Source organism: Miniopterus schreibersii (assembly GCF_964146895.1).
Source record: "Miniopterus schreibersii genome assembly, chromosome: 19".
NCBI lineage: Eukaryota > Metazoa > Chordata > Mammalia > Chiroptera > Miniopteridae > Miniopterus > Miniopterus schreibersii.
In genome coordinates this window covers 22,442,365-22,464,257 of record NC_138119.1, presented here as the reverse complement: position 1 = coordinate 22,464,257, position 21,893 = coordinate 22,442,365, and the positions used below count along the sequence as shown (strand labels likewise).

Here is a 21,893-nt window from a genome sequence, read left to right as displayed (position 1 = left end):
CTGAGGAAGGAGAGCTGGCCAGGGACTGAGGAGGAGCCGCGAGAGAACAGGAGTGGGAAGGCCGGGGAGGAGGGTGCTTCCAGGAGGAGGGGGAGCCGGGTACAGCAAATACTACAGTGGACAAGCGGGGTGAGGGCTGAAAGGAGGCCACTGATGCTGCAGCAGCAAGTCCATGGAAACTTCTGCACGTGGAGTGTAAGGAAGAGAGATGGTGCGTGTAAGAAGCTGGTGTAGAGAGAAGCAGCGGTGCCCATCCTTGCACAAGGAGAAGGGTGAGGAGTAGCCGTTCAGGTTGTATTCTAGGTAAATGAAATGACTCCTTTACCCAGAATACGGTATGTGTGGCGCCCCCTGGAGGGCATAAAGGAATGGCTCTAGGAAGCAGGCAGAGGAAACCGTCATTTCCAAATAGAGAGTTAATTCATAGACTGATTGGAAAAGTCCAGCGGGAATGGAGAGATTGAAAATCTAAGAGAGGAAGGAAGGATCGCTTATGGCACCCAATGCACAGGATGCAGAAGCTCACAGGGGAGGGACCAAGGTGGAGGGCAGAGGGGGCCGATGAGCCTTGCCGGAGGAATGAGGCAGGGTTCCTCCGAATCAGAAGGGAAGGAGCCAAGCTCAACGCCATGCAATTCTCACCTTCTGCTGAAGTCACCAAACTGGTGATGATTAGCAACTGTAAGTGTACTTTGAAAGCAGGTTTTCCAAGGGGCAGTGAATTGGTTTTAGAGTTCTGTAAAACCACACGAGCAGTCACTGGATCATGCGGGCCTCACATTATTGGTGCAGGGGCTGCCGACATGATGGGATTTGAGGGGTGGCCAAAGGCGGTCACCCCAGGAATATCTCTGAAAGTCCTTTCATAAGGACAGACAGTGTGATAAGGTGAACAGGCAATGCAAGGTTTTGAGACAGCAGACGACTTTACAGGCCATCCTTTTGGTCACGTACAGTTTTTGAACTTCAGTGTGACTTGCTTCAATGAACATATACCAAATGCCCTCATGGCAAAAAGGCCACTGTCCTCAGCACAGCCCATGACCTTCATCTGACCAAGAACGTGCTTGGAGAAGGGCTGGATATTCCAGGGCTGTGCCAGCAGTGAGAATTAGACGACAGTTCTCCACGTGCCTGGAAGAGACCTGCCTCCCTAACCAAACAAGTCTGATAGAACTGTGGTCCGGGGCTGACCACGGTCATTTCTTTTCTCTTTCTGTACTCTCTTTCCTTCACCCCATCAATGAATCTGAAAGCCCCACTGTCTTCTGGCCTCTTTTGCCCCACGGAGTCCTGCCTGTGGTCAGTCCTACTGACCACACAGCAAAGCGTCCTGGGTCAGCAGGTCTCAGATGTGCACGCAGCACTCCAAACCAGGGCTTCGAGGAGACCACAGCTGTCTTCCGGGGGAGTCAGCAGCTGCTCCGGGTCGAGCGGCTCAGAGTGCATTAGTCAAAGGTTATTATTTCCAACTGCTCAGCTTGCTCGGTCGGGCGATCTGGGACTAGCTCCTGGCTGGGGGGTTTTCTTCCTGGTGCCTGTTTGTAGACACTCATCTACCCAATTTATGCTTCAAGCAATACCTTGCTGGGGAGGAGCGGTATCCTGATTTCCTGCACAGCTTTAGGAACTCTGGGCCTTTGCACAAATGTGTACGAAATGTGGAGAGTGCAGCCAAGAAATGAGAGTAGGAAGGTGCAGTGCAGTGGTGGGGGCTGGAAGGGGCTGGGCCATTCATTACAGCGCAGTGGAGATGGGGAAGGAAACACTAACTCAGAACGAAGCTCTAGAGCTAAAGCAAACAGGAAGATTGAATGAGAAAGTCCCCGAGGGGAAATGACTCAGTGGTTTGGAAAGACTGGGCTCCAGCAGGGCCTCATCCTTAGAGAGGGAGGGGAGCCAGCTCGAGGGGCCCACTGGGGAGGGGCAGGACTGTCTCTTTGGTGCCTGGACTTAGCAACCGGCCTAATCCTTCACATTTCCCTGGACCAGGTGGGATTTGGGGAGGGGATTGAGAAAGGCCTCTGGACTCTCAGTATGGGAGGGTGTGCTGAGACTACATGGTCAAGAATCTGTTTGGCAAAAGTGCTGGAATATTTGGGGCTATGCCTGCAATGAGGGTTACACAGTGGTCCTTCCAGTGGCTGGAGCAGAGAGAACTTTCTCCCTAAAAATAGATGCTGATGAAGAATGGAGGCACCATGACTCCCACGATCCCGTTACAGACTTGGTGTGCACATCAGAGGGGGGACATATTTTCTGATTTAAAAATCAGAGTATGGCATCTGACCCAAAAAAAAAAAATTCTGGTTTGTGAATTCATGTACATGAAACAGCTTAAAATGGTGTAAAATGAAATCATGCTTAGTCATAAATATAACAGAATGAATTTATTAAAGATCTGAGTGTGGCATGAGATTGGAAGTGTCCTGGAAAACCCAACATGAGCGAACACTGTGTTTTGAACTAAAGCATATCTGAGAAGGGCGGAGGAACAAAACCCTTTCCCATCATGAACTTACTAGTTACTTCATGAATCAGTGGGCGGCGGCAGAGGGACAGAACATGTTCCCTCGGGGGGGTGGGGGTGGGGAGAAGCTATAGTCCCTACAGCAACTGAAGTGACAAGGACTTTGACGCTGGGGCCAGGGACCCGAAATGGAGCCCTCGCTCTTCAAGTCCTGGCTGCGAATCAGGCAAAGCTGGGTTCCCTGATCTGCACAGTTCAGTGCTGAGCCCGCCAGGCAGCTGTGAGAACCCCAGCTAACGCCCATGGGCACCTAGTCCAATATCTGGCCGGTGGGTGTGTGTCCACACTAGTTCTCCCCCACTCGCACCCCGCCCCATCTCAGGGATGTATAAAAGATGCCCAGATGCCTGAGGACACCTTCAGAAGCACGAGGAGGCCTGTCCCTTCTCTCTCAGGCAAGTGGGCGAGGAGAAGACATGGGCATGTCAGGCTGCCTGTGGCTCAGGGCCTGCAGCAAACCAGTAATGGGCCAGCCCCTTCACTGGCTGGAAAAGGGCACTGAGAGGGAGCTGTACACAGTCTGGGACAAAAGAAAGAAAGTTTCCCCTCCAATGAGGGGTGAGCAAGAGCCTGGCAGTTTTGGAAGAGTGAGAGAACAAGGACAAGGAGGGGGAAATGCAAACACAAATGAATGTGGAGCCCCGGGTGCATTTCGTCTGATTCAGGAACAGCCTTGCAGAAAGAACGTGGGAGCCTCAATTATGCCACCAATGATCACGAGCATCTTCCCAGCCTGAGCCGGCCAGCAGGCAGCTCCTTCAGCGCCTTAAAGGGGGCACTGAAAAGCCACTTGCCAAGGCCCTCCCGCGAAGGGAATGGGGGAAATGTGTCATTTCCACCCAAACCCAGCTTTCAGTGCAGTACCTTCTTCATACCCTGGCTTTTTCTGAAAATGTCTCTGTCTTTTCAATTTCATCATTTACACCATTTGCTTCAATGACTCTGAATTTGGCATGGGGCTCCATGGGTTTGCTGCTCTCTGAATCACAGGCTTGGGCCTGCATTACGTAGCGGGCTTGGAGTCTGGCCTCAGAAGGAGGTTGCCAGAGCTTCCCACTCCCTCACCAAGGCTGGCTGGTGGCATGTACTGTCAGAAACACCCTCCCTTCCCTGTGGTCTCTTTTATAATTCCAAATTAGCTGTGAAAATAGTTTTCAGCCTGGGCCATGACTACCTAAGAATCAGGTCATTTCAGACAAATACATGTTTGGGCACCTACTATGTGTGAGGCGCGAAGGGGATTCCTAGGTGAGGACCCTTCCGTTGTATTCTCCGGTGCCTTGCCATCTATAAGGGAGCACTATATAGGGTCTATATAGGGTCTGTAGGGGAGACCAGGCTGTGGGTAGAGGCAGACTAGCACAATGGAGACAGTTCACAGTCCTTGTATTATTCTAAAGATACTTCTTGAGCATCTAATATGTGCCTTGCACTTTTTAATACCCTGGAGACACAGTGAGAAATGAGACTGTGGGATCTGTGGTCAGAAGACCTGAGTCAAAACCCTGCCTCTGATGCCACTCACTGTGTTTCAAGGCAAGAAGGACATGCAGGGGCCTGGTTAAGGCTGGAAGTGTCTACACAGTGACTGATGGAGCTGGAGTGAGGCAGCTGTGAAATGGGCAAGGCATCACGTTGCCTCAGGGGTGCTGTGTAAGCATCTTGGGCCTTTCATATTCCTCCTCCCCCATCCCCAGAACCTCCTCTCCTCCTCAGCAACTGCCACCCCTGGATTGTTTTTGAGCCACTAAAAGTGTGGGCCGCTGGGATTAGCACCCTGGGAAAACCCTGACTCCTTGCTCTCTACCATCTCATTTGAAGGTTGGCTGAAGGGCCAGCTCGTAGCACTTAACATAACAACCAGAAAATCCACTTAATGCCCTTGGTTTCCCACGAACCAGTGGTGGAGCAGTCGCATTTGCACAAAGCAGCATGTACGAAAATAGGCAGTTAGAAATATTCCTGGCAGATGGTGCTAAATATAGCAGCAGTGACAGATCAGCGTCGGCACAGCTCTTCTCTGGAGCGTTAAGAATGTGCAGGAGCCAAGAGGCTTCTCGTTGCCGGGAAGACTGTGGCAGCAACTCACCATGCCAGGGAGCTGCTAAGATCTGGGGAAGGGAGGTACCTCGGAGAGTGAACATCATAGTAAGGAGCTCCCGAATTCCACAAGTGCTGGAAAGAAAAAATCAGTGCAGACATGAAGTTCTCATGCACCGGATTTCATTTATTGACCCTTCTGAAGGATCAGCTACTCTCCCAAGACATGTCTCCCATGAACAAAAACTGGCTGGATGGCAGCAGAGGCAGTGCGGTACAATGGTTAGGGTAGAGAACCCTGGTTTTGCTGTATTAGCGTCGTCAAGTTACTTTTGGTGACTCCGTTTTTTCACCTGTGGAATGGGATGATAGTAACACCTATCTCCTGTGAAGATTAAATAACATACTGTATGTAAAGGCCATGCACCATGCCTGGTACAGATTACTGTGGCTTGGATGCAGCTATTTTATTTAATGGACGAGGCAGGAGAGACAGGTACCTAACATGGCTAACAGGTTTTAAAGCTTGGGGCTCCTTCATTAAAAGCACCCAGAAAACAGGGCAACAGCAGACTCCCAAGTCCCACCAAGAGGGTCTGTGGGATGCTCTTCCCGCTTCTCTCTGCAGGACTAGCTCCTCCTCCTCCAACTCGGAGGCTCCATGTGACCGTCTCAAAAAATAGGACTTCTCTGACCACCGTGTCTACAAGTACAACTCTTTCCTGCCAGTGTTATTTCTCTCAGCTCCCCTCTTTTAAATCCATACATGTATTATAGTTTATGATCACTCTGTTGATACGTTTGCTTACTTGTCCATCCCTGATAGCATCTAAAGTCTCTAATAACTGTTAGAACTTGCGGTCCCCATCCTCAGTATTTGTGTCCAGTGAACCAGATTCTAGGCTGGGCGGTTTTCCCCAGGCTCCAATCCTCCCCTAAGTAACCAGGTTGACATGAATTCTGAATATTAGCATCAAGCTATATTGTTAGAGCAACAGGAATAATGGCTCTCCCGCTGAGTGGTATTTGAATAATCTCTCTTCCCAGGAAGTTCTTAGGCGTTAACATTTTCACATCTTACTGAGAAGCCAGGATGTGATATCACAGATGCCAGTGTCTTCTTCAGCAATATGTGCCCCCTTTTTCCTATTTGTAACATGGAGGAAGCATCATTGTATATCTCATGGCATTGTGGTGAGAATTAAATGACTTAAATTATATATGGAAGAGTGCCTGGTTCATAGACGTGCTCAATAAATGTTAGCTTTTCAATTTTTATCATAGTAGCTCTCATTCAGAGCTACTACATTTTTCCCCTGAAATAGAAATTGTACATTATCTGCATTAAAGTCACTTAAAGAGTTTGTTTGAATGCAGAGTACTGGGTCTCAAACTAGACCAATGGAATAGTGTTCTCTGGGAAGGGAGCCCAGGAATCTGCCTTTGGGCAAATTTTCTAAGAGACTTTAGTCTCCCTGGAATTTGAGAACCACTAGTTGACTGGGTTTATATGAAGTATGGATAAAATTTCTACCTTGGCTCCTAGAAACCCAGGACCCGAGATGTGCTTAAGGCCTGGGGGAACCTGGGTCGGGATAATGTCAATAAGATCACTCTGAAAAACACCTGGTTCCTGCTCCAGCCCTCAGTCTTGCTCTAGAAATCTATCTCAGCATCTGTCATGATTAACTGCAGGTTAGCAGTCTCTGAAGGGAGGGTCCCACAGCCTTCAGCTTTCCTGGAAGGAGATCTGTTTAGGGAGCCTAGTGACGCTTTGAATACAACTGTCACCGCATCAATCAAGTCACATACACAATATACATGATTCCTGCTGTCTTCTGGTTGTGAATTATCTGATTCCCTGGCATGTCAGTGTATCAGGTGATTCATTTTGAACTACAACTCCCCCAGGATGTGACATTCAAATTTAACCCCTCTGAGCAACCTTACCCTAGAACAGCTATTGCATGTCTCCTATTTTAAGTATGAGAACTTGCAAAATCATCAGAGCAATCACAACACAAAACAACAAGTCCTTCTACTTCTATAGGACTTCATGGATGTTTGTCTAAGAGCGTTCACAGCTACCATCCAGCATGCCCTCACAATGGGAGCTGGGGAAAACAGGACTCTCTTCTGCTTCATAGGAAGCAAAACCTTGAGGAGTTGAGGTGACCTACCCAAATTCACCCGACAGATGAGAGGCTAACAGGATGGGTGATTCCCCAGGTACAGACCCCGGGTGTGGGCTTCTCATGCCACCCCGCACTGCCCCCAGCCACGTGCCTGGGAGTGGAGAGGAGTGCGGGGCACTAGCTTGGAAAAACACTTTGAATCTTAAGTCTGTCCCTCACTAGCTGTGTGACCTTGAGAAAACCCACCTCACAGTGGTGAGATGGGAAAATAATGTGCAGCACTGTGCTTGTCAACAAGGAACACTCCATGGGTGTTGCATGTTAATATCCTTGCCATTAGTATTAACTACAGACAATAATGACTGACAGTCGGTGGCGGTGGTTCTGACCAAAATGGCTAAGATTCAATCTGGGGCCTTGTCTCCCCTCTTGCATACTCTTTTTGGGTAAGAGAACACTTTTGTAATTTTTTGCTTTGATAAAATAGAGAAAACTTTTAGAACTTACTACCTAGTTTTCAAGAACTTTAGATTATTATATGTTATTATGTTTGACACAGGGAATAGCTGTGATTAGGGGAATGTAACCCAAGAAATAACTCATAGGAAATCAAAAATATTCCCAGAAGCACAATTTTAAGTAAAAAACTATAAACTAAAATCACACCAGTGTGTAGAAGGGCCAAAATTACCTTGATGGAAACCATGATGGAATACTACACAGCTACTAAAAGTAACAGGTAATGGAGGAAAAACACATAGAAATGTTTAAATAGAGCAGTATGAGGTGGAAAGTCACAACAGCATCAAAATTAATTTATATGTCGGTATCTAAATGCTGAACACTGCTATAAAAATCTTACAACCCAAGGGATTGGAATTTATGAATTTATCCTATCCCAACTTACATGGACCATATTACTACCTTAGGAAGTTGATCCTAATGCTTTACAAAAAACACATGTTAAAACAAAACAAACAAAGCCCCACCCCCAGCCCTGTGAATGAATGCATACAGATGTCCTCATAAACTGAAGCCTATGGGAAATATGGCTAATCCAACTCATTAGGGATTAGCGAGACTTCCCACAAGGCCCAGCTTGCTTTAGGGCTAAAAATGGAATTAGAAATTCCATTTCATATCATCTGATTCCAATCAAGGGCAGAGTCTTTGGGCTATTCTCTTAACATTGAAAGAATGTGGTATTATTCCCCAGATAGCACACAAGCTCTTTATGGGTTGGGGTCACAGTGGAGGTGTAAGTGTTTTGCCTTAGGTGAAGATGAATTCCCATGGAAAATGTGACACAAACACTACCTTTTGAGTTTCAAATGAATCAGGTTTTATACTAGAAAGAGTTTTCTCATTAAAACTGTACTTTGGGGACATGGCTCTCAAAGGGCTTGTGGGGCTTCCTGATGGTCCTCTAGGGCCTTCTGGGGCCCTGTGACCTGTTCTGTTTTGTTCAAGTTTAAAAAGGGGAACAATGTGAAGCAGTGGAAGGAGCATGGGCTATGGAGTCAGATCTGAGATTAAATTTGGAGTCTGCTGCTTCCTCACTGTGATATTGGACAAATTAACTGATTTCTCTGAGCATCTACCTAAGAGGGTTGATGTGAGATAACATATGTGAAGTACCTAAGAAAACACAGAGGATCAGATTGTTAAAGCAGATGTACAAGAATAGATTCAGATCATACTAATAACATCAATGGAACAAGTAATCGCAAGGCCAGGTAAAGCAGCGGGTGGTCCAGGACTAATGCACCCTCCCAGGTGCTTCCACAACACATCAAGATACAGTATTCTCTTGTTCAGATTAACACAGAAAATCTGTGAGCTGTGTACGTGGCCTCCTCACCTCCATAGAAAAGAGCCAACATGAAGTATCTTCATGTCACACTCAGACAGTTACATCACATAATTTACCTTTTCCCCCAGGACCCATGCTCAGTAATCCATAGATTCCACATTTGTTACTAAGAAGCAATCCAGGCAGACCAGGTACCGCCTTCCAAAGCATGTCATGGGTAAGGGTGCTGCACCAGCAAATATCACTTGTGTGTCTACTTGGACGTCTATGGTTAACATGTTTACATGAAGGTTTGATTGAGTTGCGGTCCTTACTGCCTTCCAATGGGCTTCCCAGTGTAAAGAGAGAGGGTGGACTGCAGGACTATTGCTAAACATTCCTTGCCCAGCACCTAACCCAGATGGGGACTTGACAAATAGTAGCTTTTATCACATTATTAAAAATAGTAACTCTAACATGATGATGCTTACAATCTATTTCGGCCTAACTTTCGGGTCCCGCATAACTATCCTGTCTGTTAAATCTAGGCCTCACTGTCCCAACTGTGCGTGATTCTCATCTCTGGTTTTTCTCCGCCTGTTAAATTCCACTGTTCTAGCCATCTTTCCAGGACAGTCCAGTGTCCTTCCTCCAGAAAACTTCCATGCCTAATGCTGCCCTCTGATTTCACCCTTTCTACCATCTATAATCCATGATTGAACACTGAACCCAGAGTACTTACATCATACTAAGGCTTACTTTTGTGTGACAGTGTTCTTTCTCCAAACATTATTAATCCCATTAGAGCTGAGCGCTCCTACTTTAGGAGTCACTTAGACCAGGAAGCTTCCCTGGATCCACCTCCCTAACAGATGTGGTCCCCCCAGTATTGACAGCCATCAGCCACACCATTTATCATACTGTGATGTTATCTCAGTTTCTTATAACTCCTGGTTTAACTGTTGTCTCTATGGGCAGTGAGCTCCAGGAACATAGCATCCCATCTCTCCTGCTCCCTCGCATACCCCCAGCCTGACACAGCACCCGGCAAAGAGTAGGTAATTAATAAATATTTGTGGAAGAAATTGGTTTTCTAGTGGTAAAACCCGGTGGACCAAGGAAGCCCATTAATTTTTACAAGGAACATACTGACCACCTACTCCAGGTACTCAGGGTGCCAAGATGGGTAAGACATAATTTTAGTCATCTGATCTCTGGACCTAGGAGTCTGAGTTAACTTCTTTACCACACTATTGGGGTCTCTAGATATGTACAAAATAACTATGCAGGTAAAATCAAAGCCAACACCCATTAGTTAAGCCCCACAAGTTAATGAGAGGGAAGGAGAACATCAGGGACTACATCTCTGGAGGGTTGCAGGTGCTCCCATTGCCCCTTCTTCCCCCCAAATGGCCATCACACAAGCTTTACAACTAGCCCCAATTCATGTGAAAAGCCTACAGAAATCCTTAAATGGAGCTTTAACTCAGTAGCTAGTTGGCCTTTCTCCTGCATCTCACCTCCTGCTCCCTGTGAGCAGCACTATATTTGTGAAGATAGATGCAAGGACACCTTTCTGGAAACCCCCTTTTTAGAATGACACAATCAGGATAGCATTCTGACTTGTGTATAACAGATTTGGCCACCAACATAACAAATTTAAAACCACAGGCTAATTGATTGTAATGTTTAAACCAGATTAATAATATAGATGTAATTTCATCCATCTTAATATCAGTTTACTCAATAAAAGACATTATATTGTCATTGCTTTTCCAAAATCAATGCACTTCTCAAGGGTTTGGTGCAAGGTCAGTCTATTCCTCATCTTCTGAGAAACAAGGGAAGTACCGAATTTAGTGTTTATTAGTTGTACTTTATGAAAGCTAAACTCTGCTGGACCAATCTCTCAAGTCTTTCCTGGGAAGAGGGTTTGGGATGATGGAACAGAGGCAGATGGATTCATATATGATATTTCTCAAGCATACAAGGTGACTCCCTCCCTCTCTCCCTTCCTATACCAAATGATTGTGTAGTGCAGCTCAAGATGAGAATGGCTCTTCCATTCAGGCTCTCACCTACTGAGGCTACTCTTGGTACCCAAGCTAAAGTTGTCTGCAGTCTGCACTGACATCACCAGCTGCTTTCAGCGGGTGAGTATATCAAAAAGGTTGACTCTGGCTGACTATTTTCCCCCCATTATAGTTTCCCTCCCACTAATGCTCCTTTTTTTTCCCTCCTGGAAGGTCACCTCCACATCCTGCAGTAGCCTCTTCAAAGCCTTTCTCCATGCTCTGTCCTCTGTGGCCATGTGTTAGTAACGATTTCTCTGCCCTCCCACTAAACTGCAGCTCTTTGAAGGCAGGATCTGTGTCTCCTTTGCTTTAGCATCCCCAGTGCCTTCAAGAGGGCCTGGCACATGGTGAGCGCTGAGTAAATGTTTGGATTTAATGAACACATTGAATCAACGTTGAATTGAGAACAAACAGTTAGCAACTGGGAAAGAGAAAAAGAAGTGGGTTTAATGATTCATATTCGAGCACTGCATCCATCTGAGACAGAGGAACAATGGGCGTGAGATCCTACAGGCTACCCCACCCAGCCCTGTGAGGCTAGGATCGGTGGGGAGGAAGTAACAGGAAAGGACAACAGACATTTCAGCTGTGCCTTATGTGGTCTCTGGGGACAGGTGAACAACAGTGATTTAAAGAAAAACTTGAGGAAAAAGAAAGAGACAAAAGAACCCCTTCAACTGGTTGCAATTAAGCCAATGTAACCCCCTTTCCATTGACCAGGAGTCAGCACATTCTTTCCTCTTTTACACCATTTAGAACTCTGACCAATGATCACAGATGGTTCTGTTTTTCCAAAGAGATTTTAGTACCAACTCTAATGCATTCATTTGGATTGAAAATGAAGCCCAGAGAAACTCGCCTCTTCCGCCCCCTTCCCCATCTGTCTGTCAGAGGTCTGCAGCCCAGAAGTTCACTTGGAGGGGCCTGAGGGAGGTGTCCTGGGGAATATGTACATCATTATGAAACAAGAACAGAGTTTGGAAGGTCCTCTCCCTGGATGTGCTCATGAGTCAGTTAACTGTACTTCTCAAGAGATGGAGCAGCTGTTTCTCAAGGCCAACCTGAAGTAAAATCTCTCTTGTGCTGTAAGCTCAACACTGCAATTCCTAAAGCCACCAGCCTGGCCTGCTTTCAGACTGTAGAGCCTATGCCACAGAGGGCGGGACAAACATGATGCTCATATTTTATTAGTGCCCCTCTGCACACAGTCCTGGCCTCAGGCACCTGGCTGGCTGAGACGCTCCCTTAGCTCATCCTCAGGATGCAAACATTTGCCTAATGGACGAGTGGTTGGCATAAGCACCTTAATTCCTCAGAGGAAAGCTGCAGTCATAGTATTTGACACCAATCATTATGCCTTATATACAGAAATAGGACTGGAAAGTTTCAGGGAGTACAGTTTGCTATCTTTCTGACGTCCTAATTTCTTATGAGAAGCTTAGCACAGCTCTGAGGACTGGTTAGTATCGGGATTTCCAGACTTCTCTTTGTCTCCTGGAAAGGAGGACATTAATACTGGCAATAGCTACATGTAACGACACTCTGCTTCGTGTCACGGTGCTGCAGCAAAGCCCTCGGGGAGTTAGCTCTGTCTGGGCTGCTAGGGCTCTCATAACAAAACCCACAGCCTGGGGGGCTTGACAACAGGTATTTATCTTCTCACAGTTCTGGAAGCTGGGAGTTTAAGACCAAGATGCCAGACAATTTGGTTTTTGGTGAGGTCTTTCTTCCTGGCTTGTAGATGGCACCTTCTCACCGTGTCCTCACATGCCCTGTCTTCTGTGCACAGGAGGAGAGAGACCCCAGTGTCTCTCCCTCTTCTTATGAGGACACCAGTCCTATCGTATTAAGGCCCCACCCTAAGGCCTCATGTTCGCTTGATTACCTCCTTATAGGTCCTAACTCCAAACTCAGTAACAGTGTGGGGTTAGAATTTAGACATATGAATTTGGGGAGACAATTCAGTTCACAGTGACCCCACTAAGTCCTCACTACAAGCTCAGGAAGTCAGGGGCCTTCTCTACTTTTTATCATTGAGTAAACTGAGGGTTAAGTAAGTTGCCCAAAGTCTCACTGCCAGTAGGTAAGTTGCTGGTGATATTGCTTGTTCCTAGAAGTGGAGCTATGGCAGCTCCTTGGTATGAATATGGGGTTGCTCACAGAAAGGTTTGGAAGAACTGGCAGGTGAAAAATGAGAGCAGAGCACTGAATTCATGGCAGTTCTGCTCAGTCAGGCGAGTCACTGGTCATTGTGCCCAGTTCTGGGGACACGTAGACAAGAATACTGGTCACCATCTTCCAGGAGCTCATAGTCTCAGCAGCGGTGAGGGAGCTCTTTCTATTTCCTCCATGGGCCTTGCTCTGGGTAAAACTGAGAAATAGAAAAATGTCTCTTTGGGCCCTGCCACAGTCCTCTGAGGCCTCTTCCTTCATGTCCACCTCCAACCTGGCAGCCAGCACTCCAGATTACCGAGGGTCTTCACCCCATGTTATTCTTCCTTACCCTTACCCCATCCAGAACTTTCTTGATATTTCTTCCACTAAAACATCTTTTTCCAAGTCCCGTTCCCTTGAGGCAAGTCTCTCGGCTAGGAAAGGAAAAGTCATACTCATTTGTTGCTTCTCCAGGGTAATGTACTGACATTTTATTGGTGGCCTCTGGAGACTGGTGACTTATGGCACAAATTTCAGACACCACGGCAGGCGGTACAGTGGGAATTTTTTGAGGGTAGGCGGGTCTGTCAGTGAACATTAAACTCACAGGCAGTGAGGCATCATCTATCCTGGGCTTTTCACAAATAAGGCTGCTTCCTGCTGCTGTCAGAACTGTGCTAAAGGGCATGTGACAGACCCTGCCAATGCCTCACTCATTTCTGCAGACCTCACATTTCAGAATGAGGAAGGTCATGCTGCTTCTGGTTGCCTGCCCAGGACATCCATGGGAGTGGCTCTCAACCAATGACTCTCTAGAGATGTGTCACAAATACCCCAGTCCCTCCTCCCTTGAGTAGCATCATTATGAGGCATGAGCTTCACACATGATCTCGTGCTTCCCCGTGGAGTTTCAGCCACTCACTGTGGAAAACAGCATAACATACCCCCATCACTGGCTGCCTCCCTTCCCTGGTCCCTTCCCCATCACCAAATGGCAAACAGTGTTACCCATGACTCACAAATGGACTACTTGCACTACAGGGTGGCCACCAAGGACAAGGGCTGAGGCGTGAAGCCAGACACTGTGCAGATTTCCCTTCATGCCACGTAGTTGGCAATCCCTGTGGGGAGCCTTACAGCACCCACTGGTCCCTCTTCTGCATGGCCATGGAAAGAGGGTGGGGAGCCCACCCCAGAGCGGGTCTGCCTGTGGAGATGTCTGGAGGAAACAGCCCTCGCTGCTGTGTTTCCTTAACTGTAGACTCTAACCTCTCTAAATGGAATCTTAATTGGGGGTGAGCATGTGCAGGGCCCTGGAAATTAATTTGTTTCAATAGAATGCATGGGGTTTGGAGTCAGAAATGCCTGTTTGGGTTCTAGCTACACCACATATGAACTATGTGGCGATTTAACTTCTCTGAGCTTTATTTTCTTCATCTGTAAAATGGGGTCATAACTTCTGCCTCAAAGGATTGTTCCAAGGGTGACAATAATAGCTAATAAGGTTCCAAGTGGCTCACATGAAGTTAATGTTACTCAAAGTAATCCTACGAGGGTGCATCACAGATCCCATACCCAAACCCTTGGAGCCAGATGAGTTTTGAAATTCAGAATTCAGATTTAATTAAGATAACAGGGTACAGGTAACATATATTGCAAAACCCCCAGGGTCTGGGGGAGTCTCCTAGACTCAATCACAATATTTCAATACCAAAAATAGGAAGATTTAAATTGAGGTAAAGACAATGTAAAGTCTTATTTTGGAATTGCAGATAAAGGATTGTGTCTCAGGGAAGTTAATCAACTTGCTCAAGATCACACGCCAAGATTTGAGCTGGAAAAACCAGTGCCACAGCTCTGCTCTAACCACTAGTCAGCACTGCCTCCAACAATAAAACTCTCCTACCAGAATAAGCGAAGGTAATAGGGGACTTGTATCTGATTCATAAGGTAGGTGAGAGCTGCTTTTTGTTAATATCATAAATGAATTCACATAATTTCCCCCAGAAACAAAACTAAAAATATGGTCACATCTGAAACATTAATGCTATCAAATATCAGCTACAAAAAAGAATAGTTATCATTTCTTGAAAATGTGCCAAATCATTTACATCTATTCATCTCATTTAACCCCCATAAGAGCCCTAAGAGATAGGTTTTATGAGTACCACCCATTTTATAGATGAGGTTAAATAACTCACCCAAGGTCGCCCTCACGCACGTGGCAGAGCAGATCCTGCGAGCTGGTGACGCCTGCGCCCCTTCCACTACACTGCGCGGCCTCCGGAGGGCAGGTGTGCTGCTGACCGTGCCGCGTGGTTCACCCGAGGTCACGGGAGAGCCAGCCCAGGCCACCGGCTACCTTGCCCTCGCCGCCTCCTCAGAAGGCCTGGCAGTGATGCACTTCTGCTTTGGAAAGCTCCACAACTCGATATTATTTCCTTTTGCCGCCCACTCTTGCCACTCTGAGAAAAGAACAGTACCTAGTGTTCACTAGAAGATGCAAGGGAATTGATTGAAAATTTTATCTTATCCCAGCCCTGTCCATAGTGTTGCACCATTCTATATTTAGAGAAATGTTCCGTGCAGCCAAAGAGGAAAAAAACACACAAAAACAAGTTAGAAAGGTACTAGGTTCATGCCAGGAAACAAGAAGAAGCTGCATATTCTCATTCTTTGCCCAAAGAATGACTATTAAAAAAACAACAAAAGATAATTTTAAAAAACCACGACAAGCCATGTCTGCAAACAGTGTTTTCGGGTCCGGGGCATTGCATAATCTCCAGGCCATTGAAGACCAGGATAGCATAGCAGGGTCCCCTTCTGCCTTTACAGAAATGAGGCTCTAATTGGAACCCAGGGGTCTCAGCCAGAATTACTGTAAAGTCAGGGAAGAATGCTGATGGTGAAGTCATGGGCTGGGTGCAGGGGTCCCCTCCATGTGCCAGGTATCAGCTACCACTTCAGACCAAATTTAAACCCTGCTATCTCAAAAAGATGCAAGTGAGTTTAAAGGACTGAAGTTCATTCAGTCATGAGTCTAAAGGCTTGATGGTAGCCATGGTTCAAGATTCCCAGTCTCCCCGAGAACCCATACTCTGGGCTTCCCCAGAAGGTTGTAATTCCTCCAAAATTTATAGCAATGCGTTTCAATCACTGTCCTCCACTACAGTTGTTTGTACAGTTGTTTTCCATTTTTAAGGAGCTTATAAACTGTTTAAGGGCAGAGAACAGTCCCCAGTTATTTTACAACCTTTATGGCAGAGATTTTTCAACCTTTCCCATCCCATGGCACACATAAACTAATTACTAAAATTCTGTGGCACACCAAAAAACATATCTTTTGCCAATCTGACCAAAAAAAAAAAAAGGGTAAATTATTTCACACCAGACAGCTATTGTTGTGTTGGCTGTTGTCATTTTTTCAATTTGACAATCTAAGGGAAAATAGGTCAGTGCCTCTGACTAAATAGTTAGGTACTGCATGTCTTAAAAAATTCTTGTGGCACACCAGTTGAAAATTGCTGGTCTATGGAAACTAGCTAGCATGGCATCTACTAAACTGACATTTTTAAATGCACCTCTTGCTCAAAGCCTTGTTCAGTCCTATCTCCTCCTGGTTGGGGTCAATAAGATGGTTTCTTTTCCAATCCTGTGAAGCATCACATTTCTGGACTCTATCCAGTCCCTCTAATTTCTGCCCTCATACAAGCCAATTTTTGCCTGAGGTTATGTCATGTTGTACCCTGCTCAATGTAACTTCATGAGAAGATCTGAGCCAGAATCACCCAGCTAAGCCTCTCCCAAATTGCTAAACCACAGAAAATGTGAGATAATAAATGTCTGTTATTTTAATCAGCTGAGTTTTGGGATTTGTTACACAGCAATAGATAACAAATACACCTGTCCTGCCCTACATCCCTCCCCCATTTTCACCTGAGGACAGGAAGAGAGAAGTTGCTAAGGGCTCAAGTTTAGGTTCCACCTACTCAGATAACCCAGATTTGCTTCCAAATCATCCCCTCTATGAAGCCTTTCCTCACAAAGCCCAGCCAATTCACATGTCTATAGAATTTTTAAAATTTTAGAGATTTTTTTTTACATTTTGAACTCTAATGTAAGCATGCTATCCAAATCCAAGTTGTTATTGTTTCATGTTTCTTTACTTATTAATTTCTTCAAGAAGAGAATAGGCATCCCCACTGTCACAGAAGGCTCCATGCCAGGTCCCAGGACTTAACCCACCCTGAACAGTCCAGCTTCTATTTAGAGGGAATTTTTCAATGAGCGTTTGTGCTATGCTGAGCTAAGTTTAACTCAGTTGTTTTCAATCCCAGTGAATTGTCTCAACCCCGCTTCCCTGCAGTGGAAATTTCCCTTACTTGGTGTAAGCCTCCAACTACATAGCTGGTAGTTGTCTTATTGTTGTACAATTTATCTGAATTCAAAGGTATAGTTTCAGCAGCAGCAGCAAAGTGAGGCCCTGGTAGTTTTCAAGGGGCACAGTTGGTCTTCGGTGTGCTCCCACTTCTTCTGGCACTTCTTCCTACCCCGCTGCACTTCCAGGCTCCGTTCCTTGGAGGCCTGGCTCTCACCTAGTTGTCACGAATTCCCTCCTAAGGTGGCAGCTTCTGCATCAATGGGAAAAGCTTGGGGACTGCCAGGGGAAGGGAATGCTGATAGCTTATTAAGTGCCAGTTATCATTTACCCCCACACAATCGTGTCATTATGTGAGGACAACACAACCGAGAAGGACGTATTGTGCCCCTCATTTCACAGAGAAGGAACTGAGGCTCCCCAGGGATGACAAAACTCTCCCCCATTGCTCAGGATGGTCTGAAGTCAGGCTTTGCCCTTCAAATTTTCTGAGCCTCAAAAATTCCAAGGAGCATATTTCTAATGATAGCTTATCCAAGTGGATGATTGGAAGGACTGTTTTTTTAAACAGGTGTGAAGGTAGGAAGAGACAGAGGTGAGAGTAAACAGAACGGAGGATGTATAAAGGGTGCTGATGCAGAGAAAGGACCTGTGCAGCAAGGTCCTTCAAGTAACAGCTTCCAGAATTTAGGGACAGAATAGCTCTCAGATAACATGGGCACCAACTACTTCATTCTGCAGAAGTGAAGCAGTAAGGCCCAAAGTGGGTGAATTATACTCATTTAAACCTAAAGGACTGAGAACATATGTTCCAGGAAAACCACACCTACGTTATATTCTTAGGAACCAAACTTCCTAATGGTCTTACATGGGGTGAGAGAAGAGGTGACCAATTTTCCACCCATTTATAAGACCACAGTGTCCCCATCTATAGTCATCAACAGAAGTATAGTGGCTACAGTTTGATTATTATGAGTAGGGAATTACCATTTCTACATAGAGTTTCCAAATTTAGTAGTGTTAACATGTCTACATTCCCCTTCAATAACTGTTGGATAAACAAACACACACAGGTTTAACATAGGAAAGGATGTGTAATAAAATATTAAGGAAGTTTTTCAGACAGATACATTTTGTTTAGAAATCTGTCGATTCTTAAAACTACTAAGGCAAAGAAGCAAAGTATAATGGATTTTGTGGCAGAAGCCTGTTTAAAGGAGCATTTAGCCTGGGATGAGCTCTCTCTCATGGTTCAAGAAACCTGCCCCCCCCCCTTTGCTGCAGGGGTGACAGAGCAGGGGCAGCTGATTCTTGCCCTGCCCTCAGAATGGCAGAGAGAGCTGGGTGATAAGTAGTCCACTTGTGAGCATTTGAATGCAATCAAATAAAATGCTTATGGAGCTCTTACTGTGCCAAGTACTGTATCACCAATAGGTCAGAAGTCGCCTGATACGTCTAAGAAAATTAATTCTTATGAGTACAAATATGCATGTTAATGATAATTAACACCTGTTTGTGAGTGTGGCAGGATAATATTTTGATATATGAACTGTTTTCCCCTCTCAGTAATTCTTGTTACAAGAGAACCTTTTCCCATACAGGCTTTCTTGGCACAGTGCCTTGGGATGGGATTATACTACAGAACAAAAGAGGCAAATTCTTGCCTTCTGAATTTCAAAACCTGAAATCTTGGCAAAAACAGTATGTTTGGAAGAAAACTAGATCTGGAAATGGTCACAGTTTTTTTTTCTAGCACTAAGATAAAACTAGGGGTGGGGGGACATGGCAGGGATAGGTGAGAGCAAACACAGAATTAGACCCAAACTTCAACAGGTCACAGAGCAGAGGCCCAGTTCCGTCCCCTTTGCCCTGACCCCATCTGAGTTCCTGAGCAGAGGAGAGACAACAGGATACTGGGGGATCCCCTCAGTCACATGCGGGCTTTTGTGGCCAGCACCCACGCCAAACTTCTGCTGCTGCCTCCAGGCTCAGGTAACGCCTCTGACAGTCATCCATGTAGCGTTTTGTGGAGACAACAGGGAAAGTGCATTTAGATGGAGAGGACCTGAACCAGCCCGAAAAGTTCCCTCACATGCCTGTGAAGTTCAGGCACAGAACCAAGTATTTTCCAAGTTCCAGGTGGAATAGTTGAGAGATTCAGATCTGAAAGGGCATGTGGCTGGGGATTAGGAGAACACAGTGGTGACTTGTGTGGAACACGGGCACTGCGGGATGATGTTCATGTCAGCTGATGCCAGGATGGACTGGTGTCTGCCCCCACCTTCTCTCCTCACCCATACTAATGCACCATGAGAGCCCCTAGAGGTCATGATCACACTAGATAACTATCCATCCCAGAAAAGACGGCCCAGGTTCCTCACAATCCAGCCCCATCTGAGCTCCCATGTTTAACCAGCTTCTTTCAGAAGGATTCTCGCAGGATCCAACTAAATCCCCTACACTGTAGGCACAAATGCTTCCTTTTCCCCATTCTTGGGAAGACTAGGACAACATATTCTGCATATAGCCCAGATGCAGCAGAAGAGGGAGCAGTGTGAGGTCTACAGTGATCCTAGGTTCCTGACACGTAAAAGAGCTCCCTTCTGTGATACTAAATCCATAGCCTGAGCAGAACGGTAGGGAAAAGTTTGTCTTCCACACTCTCTCTCCTCCCAGCCCCTAGGTTGGCCCTTTTCTCACCTTGGTGGCTTAGTGCCCTGTCCTTGCAATGTCCTCTATCTTCCCATTGCAACCTGAAACTCATTCAAAGTGACTCAGTATAGTTTGAGGTTTAACTGTCCTCCTGCTCTGTTCCCACAGCTAATCAGTGGTTAAATCTACCTCTGTGTTCTCTCTCCTCTCCTTCCCATTACCTGGAAATGCTGTCCTCTGACTGTTCCTTCTCCTTGTCGAGGAACATGGTAGAATTCACTTTCTTTCCTTCCTCAAGCTGATCATGGCCAGCCATGTGACTGCTTTGGCCAATAAAATGCGGGCAGCGGTGCCATATGCTGGTTCTGGTGGAAGGAAGCATTTTAATACAGCATTTTAATACAGTGCTTTCTTCTTCCTGCCACTGGCACCAACAACATTCCAGAAGGCGGAGGCTCTGTTGACCTGATTCCCAGAGTAAGGACTCCCAAGTCTATGTAAGCAAGAAATAAACATCTGTTAAACTAATTCACTGGTTGTTACTGCATCATGATCTCGCCCATCCTGATTAACATAGCTGGGCTACTGTTAAGGTTCAGGCTCTCAGTGCTTGTCATCTGAGCTCTAACACATACTATTCAAAGTGTGGTCTGCACACGAATGTCAGTCCACAAAGCATCACCAGTCTGCAGTGAGGCAAGTACAGAAATTGAGAATAAATGTTTAGAAATTCTTATAACAATTTAACTAATTATTAACTTTATCTGTTGAATTAAAATATTTGGGCTTATGTGCCCCCCAAATCTTAGCATTGTGCCTTGCCCATGGGATGCTACAAAAATGCTTGTCATTAATTTGGATCAAAGTTTCACGACTAAGAAGAATTACAGTAGGATTTCAAGCAATAGCAAGCAGATCTGGGTAATATTTAGGGTGCAAGACCCTTCCTCACTGAGGGCGAAATCATCATTTAAAAGTTCCCTGAGTCTACTCTTTGTGCCAGCACAAAATTTAACTCTAACAAGCAGAGAATCTTTCTGAGCTCTTTCTCATTTAATATTAAATATTGCTTTGGGTTTCCCTATACATAAGCGCATGAACATTAATGTATTTATTCTTTGTAATAAAACTAAGTATATTGCCTATGAATATGGTTTTCCAGATTACCCACAGCTTGACATTTTGATACATTTGTTCAAGAGTACAAGAGGGTAATACGATTGATCCCTAAATCACAACCTAATTGCCTCCAGCACTAAGTAGAGTTATTTTTGTTCCCAAAGTCTCTTTGACACACATTAATATATTTCTGTGCACCATACAACAAAAGAGGCAGCATGGTATTCTGAAAAGCACAATGGGCCTCATTACCCACTCACTCGCTACTATACAAAGCCACTGCTTACCCACTTGGTACCTTACTTTCTCCATGTGTAAAATGTAAGGATAATACGTTAATAATAAGTAAATAACATCAGCTCTTTTGTGAGAATCAAAATAAGAAGTACTGAAGCACTTGGTAGTGAATAAAGTGCTAGAGAATTATAGTTTAGCATTTATAAATAATGCTGCCTTAGAATGCTCTCCCGTTATCTCGTATACACAGATTTTCTCCTATGTAGCCAGAAAGTAAGTCTTTGAGAGGTGCATTGTGTAATACTTCTGTGTCCTATTCCAAGTTCAGTCTTTTGGGACAAATAATATACATAAAACGATTGTCTGAAACGATTTAATATGTCAAACATTGTTGAACCCCTTTGCAGTTAAGTAAACTGCATAAGCTTCATAGGCCACAGGACAGGTATTCCTCACTCACGCTGACATGGCTTTGGATTTTGGCTGCGAGTTGTCATTGGCTATCTGAGGGCAGAAGTCACATCCCACTAATCTTTGTATCTCCAGCACTTACCAGTCATCTAAGCACACAGAAGGAGCCTAATTGATGTCTAACGATAAATGAATAAAGGAAGTGAACTTTAATTAAATACTTCCTAATATTACCTCCACTCAGTATGCTGAAACCTAAGCCAATCTTTGATTCTGGTTAAATTGGTTTGGGGGAAGTTTTCCAGAATCATCTAAACATTTTAAAAGCACACCCACGCACAAAATGAGGTGATTTTCCCAACCTCTTTCC

General features: G+C 45.4%; 1 long non-coding RNA gene across 1 annotated transcript in view; it reads right to left on the bottom strand.

The window, feature by feature from the left end:
* Positions 1-20,082, bottom strand: part of LOC308548745 — a 103,034-nt gene extending 82,952 nt beyond the window's left edge. The window contains exons 1-2 of the long non-coding RNA XR_013997660.1: positions 19,978-20,082; positions 14,928-15,191 (exon numbers count right to left, since the gene is read on the bottom strand). This is a non-coding gene — a long non-coding RNA (uncharacterized lncRNA). The remainder of the gene's footprint in view (positions 1-14,927; positions 15,192-19,977) is intronic.
* Positions 20,083-21,893: the final 1,811 nt, after the last annotated feature.